This window comes from Octopus sinensis, linkage group LG22 (genome assembly GCF_006345805.1).
Source record: "Octopus sinensis linkage group LG22, ASM634580v1, whole genome shotgun sequence".
Taxonomy (NCBI): domain Eukaryota; kingdom Metazoa; phylum Mollusca; class Cephalopoda; order Octopoda; family Octopodidae; genus Octopus; species Octopus sinensis.
Genome location: NC_043018.1, coordinates 4,545,630 through 4,553,129, shown reverse-complemented (window position 1 = coordinate 4,553,129; position 7,500 = coordinate 4,545,630). Strand labels below are relative to the sequence as shown.

Genomic DNA, 7,500 nt, shown 5'->3' with positions numbered 1-7,500 from the left:
AGAAAGAAACAAGGAGAGAAAAAAATGTGTGTAGTGGCTATCGATATATGTATGTATGTATGGATATATATATATATTTATATATATATATACACACACACACATATATATATAATAACAATTTAATAAATAAAACATATGCATACATACATATATGTACATACCTACATCTATATGTATATATACATGCATATATGAGTACAGAACACCACAAATAAATGGAGAACACAACGAGAAACGAAAACATAAAACAAAACAAGGAAATGGACTTTTTTTAACAATGTAAAAACAGAGTACAAGACAAACAACAGAGGGAACATTCCTCTTCTTCAGCTGCCCCTGTTTCGAAGGTAAGGGCAGAACACGACTTCGTTGAAACAGTCCTTCCCGCAAAGTGAATTAAATAAAAAATTTTTGCGGAGGGGTAAAAAAAGGTGACAAGAACAGGACATAAAAGCAATACAAATAAAGAAAAAAAACAGTACAAATAAAGATAAAAACAGTAAAAGACAGAACAAGGAAACCAACAATAAACCTAGACGGTGGAAAAATTCATTTGAATGCATTCTGAAGACCGGCTTGTGAAGACAGAAAAAGCGGATGTTAACTTGTTGAAGGCAGTAGGCAGAAAGAAAGTTAGTAGACCTCAGGTCAGCGACAAGAGAGAGGAGAAGAAACCAGAAAGGGTAAAAAATAAGAAGGAGAGAGACAAGTAGAGAGGAAGATAGACAGGCAGGGAGGAAAGGTCAAGTAAAGAGTTAAGAGTGCGCATCATAGTTATTGAAATAAAACTTACTTGGAAGAAGAAGACATAAAGAAGATATATATATATATATATATATATATATATTATATATATATATATATATATATATATATATATATATATAATATATATATATATATAATATATATATATATATATATATATACACACACACTCAGAGCAATGTTTCTATATTACATATTCATTGATTTTAGTTGTGACACTCACATATATACATACATGCATACATACATATGTATGCACACACACACACACACAAACACGTATGCACACATAAACTAAAAGTATGAATAAATCAACTGTTATTTGTAAACATTATAAACACCAATTTCATGTATAAAAGAGAAGCAGGGTCCCTTGAGGGGACCCCAATCATACAGTTATCAGTTGCCGAGCAACTGCATTACAAAATACTGGCTGATCTCCTTCTCAGTGTAATTTTAGTATTTTTCAGCAATGATGAATATTCTTTTGAAGCATAATGTAGTCACAGGAGTGGCTGTGTTGTAAGAAGCTTGCTCCCCAACTGCATGGTTCTGGGCTCAGTCGCACTACATGGCAACTTGGGCAAGTGCCTTCTACAGTAGCCTCAGGCTAACCAAAGCCTTGTGTGTGGATTTGGTAGGTGGAAACTGAGAGAAACCTGTCGTGTGTGTGTGTGCATGCTTGCATATGTGTGTGTGTGTATCTGCATGTATGTATCTTTTCTCTGTATTTGCTCCCCATCACTACATGACAACCAGTGTTGGTGAGTTTACATCCCCATAACTTAATACTTTACCAAAAGGGACTGACAGAATAAGTTCCAGGCTCAGAAAAAATAAGTGTTGGGGTTGATTCATTTCACTAAAAATTCCTTGCGGTGGTGCCCCAGCATGGTCACAGTCTAATGACCAAAAAAAGTAAAAGATAAAATGATATTGATTTCAAATTCTGGCACAAGACCAGCAAACAGGAGAGAAAAATAAATAAATATTGGACCCTGACCGGTCACTATCATTTTGTGCAGGTCACCGTCAGGAGCTCAATTTCCTCTGCAAGAACAGGATAACAGAGGCCTGTCTGAGAAATGGACCCTGCAAGGTGGGGTGGCTGCTACAGTAAGCATCACTGGCCATTCCCCATGGCAATGCCATCGCTGTCATGTCCCCAGGGTGTGGCTGAACTCACCGTTTGTTGTGGGGGGTACTCCTTCACTCCATCTTCTTTGTTCCCCACCTCTTTTATACATGTAATGATGATGATGATACACACACACACACACACACACACACACACATATATATATTTACATATACAAACATACATGTATATATTTGTGTGTGTGTCTGTTGAATGAAGATTTCAATAAATCAAGAAAATGCATGTATGGCAGTGGATTGATCAGTGACATGACATCATCAGTTGTTGCAGGCCTTTCAATAACAGATACCCTTGTTTGGGTGACCCAGCTTCAGCAACTGCACCAGGATTAGCCTATTTAATCTAAAACCACCTGGTGGCTTTCTCTGGCTCTGTCTTTTGAACAGCCCACTTTTTTATCACTCTTGCAAAGCCCAATCATTGAATGAGTGTCCTGTAAAACCTCAACTGCCCTCTGTACTGTGGCATTATATTGCATGCACATGTATGTATGTATCCATATGTGTGTGTATATACATATATATAGTTTACCATTCTGTTAAGGTAAAATCAACAAAAGGTACTCCATCCAGTGAGAAATAAATGTCATTTATTGTACACAACATAAACGTACTAACAGCTTCTTGCTTTGGGGGCTCAGGTTTAAGCAGGTTTTTACAGTATGCCTTAAGTCTCCAAGCAATCTTCACATATATAGGTATACATACATGTATACATACATAGATACATACATACACACACACATATATATATACATATACGCATGTATACATAATACATACACGCACACACATATGTACACCCACACCCACACACACAGATCTTTTAAATTTGTTTACAGGAAACGTTTTGATTATGCAAATAAAGTTCCTATTTCATGATGCCAGCCACAGTCTAATGATGGTGACTGGCAAACCAGTTTTTGGGAATGCACCAAGTTCTACCAATATAATGTAGGATAAATATAGTAATCATAACAATAATCTTTGCATGGAATTTATAAACATTTTAATTCCATCCAAAGATTATTGTTATTATTACTATGTATATATGTATGTGTGCATATATATATATATATATATATATATATATACACACATATATGTATATATATGTGTATGTATGTGTGTGTGTATATACATATATATATATATACACACACATATATGTCATCATCATTTAACGTCCGCTTTCCATGCTAGCATGGGTTAGACGATTTGACTGAGGTCTGGCGAACCAGACTCCAATCTGATCTGGCAGAGTTTCTACAGTTTGATGCCCTTCCTAATGCCAACCACTCTGAGAGTGTAGTGGGTACTTTTACATGCCACCGGCACGGGGGCCAGTTTGGTGGTACTGGTAACGGCCACGCTCAAATGATGCTTTTTATGTGCCACCTGCACACATATGTATGTATCATCATCGTTTAACATCCGTTTTTCGCGCTAGCACGGGTTGGACGGTTCGACCGGGGTCTGGGAAGCCAGGGGCTGCTCCAGGCTCCAGTCTGATCTGGCAGAGTTTCTATGGCTGGTTGCACTTCCTAACGCCAACCACTCCGCGAGTGTAGTGGGTGCTTTTTATGTGCCACCTGCACAGGTGCCAGGGGGGGTCCAGCATCGGTCACGATCGGTTGGAGCTTTTAACGTGCCAGCGGCACGGAAGCCACCCAAGGCGGCGCTGGCAACGTTCGGATGGTCTTTTTATGTGCCACCGGCACAGGAGCCAGTCGGGGCGGCACTGGCATCGGCCACGTTCGGATGCTGCTTTTTATGTGCCACCGGCACAGAAGCCAGTCGGGGCGGCGGTGGCATTGGCCACGTTCGGATAGTGCTTTTTATGTGCTTTTTGAATGGGCAGGGCTATGCGGAACAGATGCAGGAAGCAGCCCGGGTATATGTATATGTATATGTATATATATATATATATATATATATATATATATATATATATATATATATATATATATATATATATATATATATATATAAGAAATTAAAGAAGGAAAATGCACACACTTTACATAGTTTTAATATAATTTTTAATACATCTTGTATTGTGTTTGTCAACCGGTTTTGCTTTTGCTAATCATGACATTAAAATTTATTTAAATACGTATTTCCTTAAGAAGAATTTTTTTGTCCATGTTGTGTGTAAAGTTTATGAATGAATGATGCCACAAGTAGAGAAGTCTAAGGGGAGGTAATTGGTTAGCGTTATTATTCTGGGCAGGGGAGATAATTGTTCAGCTTTTGGTAGTGGGCAGGGGATATATATATATATATATGTATAACGGGAAGCTTTATGAAAATAAACAAAAAACGAAGGCAGGTGGAATATAAACAAACAATTGTATTAGTATGGCGCTCAGGAATATATATATATATATATATATATAAAATTGCAGCGTGGAAGGTGTTTGTAAGCTATTTAAGAAACACACAAAAGCCGTTCGATTCACTTCAACATTTAAGTTTAATTTGTCAAAATATTTTCGGCGCTTTAAGACTGCGACCTGTTCACACCTTCCACGCTGCAATTGTTTTCGTTTCCGTACACGATCTCAGATCAAATCACTTGCTATGCAGGTACATCTCCGTAATATAGATATATACATATATATATATATGTATATATATATATATATATATATATATATATATATATATATTATATATATATACAAAAATTCAAAAACTTGAGTAGTAGGGAGAAATATGCACAGTGATGGGTATGTAATCGCGAATTAAAATATGTAAAGAGATCAAAGTTGGTTATGTGTGCATATTTAGATGTGTTCTGTATTTTATGATGAAAATTTTTTTATTTAAACATTCTTCTAAAGAAACTGTATCTTTGCACTGGTAGAAGGGGAAAACTGAAATTTGGTTTGATGTTCCCTGCACATTTCTTTATGTGTTCACTTAAAGGAATTTGTCTGTATTGTGGGAACTGGATCTGCTTTTTATGTAGAGTGCTCATGGTATCAAGTGGCTTCTAGCAGCAGAAGCCTGAACTACAAACTGCTTGTCCCACAGAGAACATTTCCATGCATAGTTTAAATACCAGTCAGTCCTGCTTCAAGCGATGTACTAACTAGAAAATATGTTGTCTCACTAGAGTGAATGTTGCCATGAGAACCAACAACTGAATCCAATCGTGTTTATTCAATAACCTTTGTTCTTTTTTTAATTTGGCATTTTTTTTTTATGTAAATCAATGATAAAACCTGCAAGAATTGTTCTGTAATTCAAGTAATGGCCTATGCTCCTATATATTATAGAGGTAGAGACATGGCTGAGTGGTTAATAAACTCACCTTGCAACCATGTAGATTCAGGTCCAGTCCTAGTGTGCAGCACCTTGGGCAAGTGTCTTCAACCCCAAAGTCGACCAATGCCTTGTGTGTGAATTTGGTAGATAGAAACTGTGAGGAATCCCATTGTATGTGTGGAACCATTGATTCCATCACACATTTTTCTCTTTGTTTTTTTTCCTTTCATCTCTTTCTGTCAAAGAGTGTAGACTCAAAACATCAAAATCTTTTCCATTTTTCTCAAGCATCAAACTAATAGATCTGCTGTTGTTCCCTCACCTATCTTTGTCTTCTTTTGTTTTCTATACATTTGAACCAGCTAGCTCAGTCAGTAGAGCACAAGACTCTTAATCTTGGGGTCATAGGTTCGAGCCCCAAGTTGGGCGAAGCTATTTTTTTAGGTGCAGGAGTGGCTGTGTGGTTAGTAGCTTGCTTACTAACCATATGGCTCTGGGTTCAATCCCACTGCATGGCACCTTGGGTAAATGTCTCCTACTATAGCTTCAGGCTGATGAAAGCTTTGTGAATGGATTTGGTAGATAGAAACTGAAAAAAGCCTGTTGTATTTATATCTATCTATACATATGTGTGTTGCTGTGTGTCTGCATTTCTCCTCCCACCATCGCTTGACAACCGATGTTCATGTGTTTATGTTCCCATAAATTAGCAGTTTGGCAAAAGAGAATGATAGAATAAGTACTAGGCTTACAAAGAATAAGTCCTGGGATCAGTTTGATCAACTAAAGGTGGTGCTCCAGCATGGCCACAGTCAAATGGCTGTAACAAATAAGAGAATATATATATATATATATAAATATATATAAAATTATAATTTAGGGTATCTAAGAAATACTTCCACGCTGGAAATAGCAGCCAAAACTTGACTCTAAAACCACATTAAATGTTCATACAGCACCAGGAGAGAAAACAAAAGGACAAGATGAACTAGCAAAAAAAAAAAAATTACTGGATAATTCCAGATCCCGGATTTCTGGCTTTGCATAAGAAATGCTTTGCCTCATCAGTGGAATATACATAGATAGTAACATAAATACACATATATATATACATATAACATACGAATACTTACATATATGAACGTATACATACATATATATGCACACGACCAGTTTAAATTGCCCGCCTATAACTCCTCACGCGATATGGTCAGAATATCAACTGCAGTAAATAGAATGATGAAATAAATACAAATTTATATAATTAAGGATATAATTGTTAATTTAATTATTGATCTTGGCCACTTGTTAAGATCGATAATTAAATTAACGATCTTATCCTTCTGTATATATATAACAAAATCTCAATGTCTAATAGTATGTATGGGCAACAACTCTGGGAGTGTTCAGACGTTATCAAATCTCTTCAGCAAAGCACAGTTTTTGCCCTATTTGTCAGATTAATGAAAAGAGAATCACAATTAGCCAGTGTTCTATTGACTCATTCAGCACTATTAATGTTCTTCGTTTAAACTGTTGAAATTGCTTGCAACCAAACCTGAAAATAGCATTTGTATGTGTATTGTTGATCCTTGATAAACTGCGTTAAAAGTGAGATAAAGTGTTATTTATCTACATATCTATCTAAAGATAAATAGTTTGCTACTTAGAGACGGGGACAAGACCTGTATTTAAAACACTGGATGATGATGAGAAATGAGTATGAGAGATGGATTCACCGTACTTATTTACACATGACTTAGCATTTCACGGACATTAGCATTTTCCTAACCATTCACATTGACATACGTGTAGCTTTCTTGAGCCTGAATGCAACAGGTAGTTGTGCAAAAGTACACGTGTACCCATGCATGTGTTTTGATATGTATAAGCGTTAGGTATATGTAACTGAATAAAGCAGGTTTGATCACAAACACATATACACAATGCACACACTCGCGCACACACACACACACACACACACACACACACACAACATATGGTAAATACACACAGCCAAACAGCACACACATAACAATGACACAACTGCCAAACACATACAGTGATTACTAATGTAAGTACAAGAATTTGATTTAGAATACTTATTTTATCTAACCCAGGCAATGACTAGCAAAAATTGACCCCGACACACTTAAACTAAATACACGTGTTTTGTTCAACAACCCCTTAATGGCGAAGGTAAAGAATACGCACACCCGGTGTTTAGGGTTAGGGTTAGGTTTAGGGTTACGCCGAAAACGGGCGTTGTGCGTATCCTTTACGGCCGCCTTCTTAATT

The 7,500-nt window shown here is 36.6% G+C and overlaps 2 protein-coding genes across 4 annotated transcripts in view; one reads left to right on the top strand and one right to left on the bottom strand.

The window, feature by feature from the left end:
• Positions 1 to 7,500, top strand: part of LOC115223083 (vacuolar protein sorting-associated protein 13A) — a 311,737-nt gene that overhangs the window by 3,294 nt on the left and 300,943 nt on the right. The gene's annotated exons all lie outside the window — the stretch shown is intronic.
• LOC115223250 (dolichol phosphate-mannose biosynthesis regulatory protein) overlaps positions 1 to 7,500 on the bottom strand; it is a 20,431-nt gene that overhangs the window by 11,278 nt on the left and 1,653 nt on the right. Inside the window, exon 2 of one of the 3 annotated variants that reach the window (XM_029793751.2) lies at positions 6,336 to 6,424. The exons of the other annotated variants lie outside the window; for them this stretch is intronic. The gene's annotated coding sequence lies outside the window, so the exon portion shown is untranslated. The remainder of the gene's footprint in view (positions 1 to 6,335; positions 6,425 to 7,500) is intronic. 3 annotated transcript variants of the gene reach the window in all.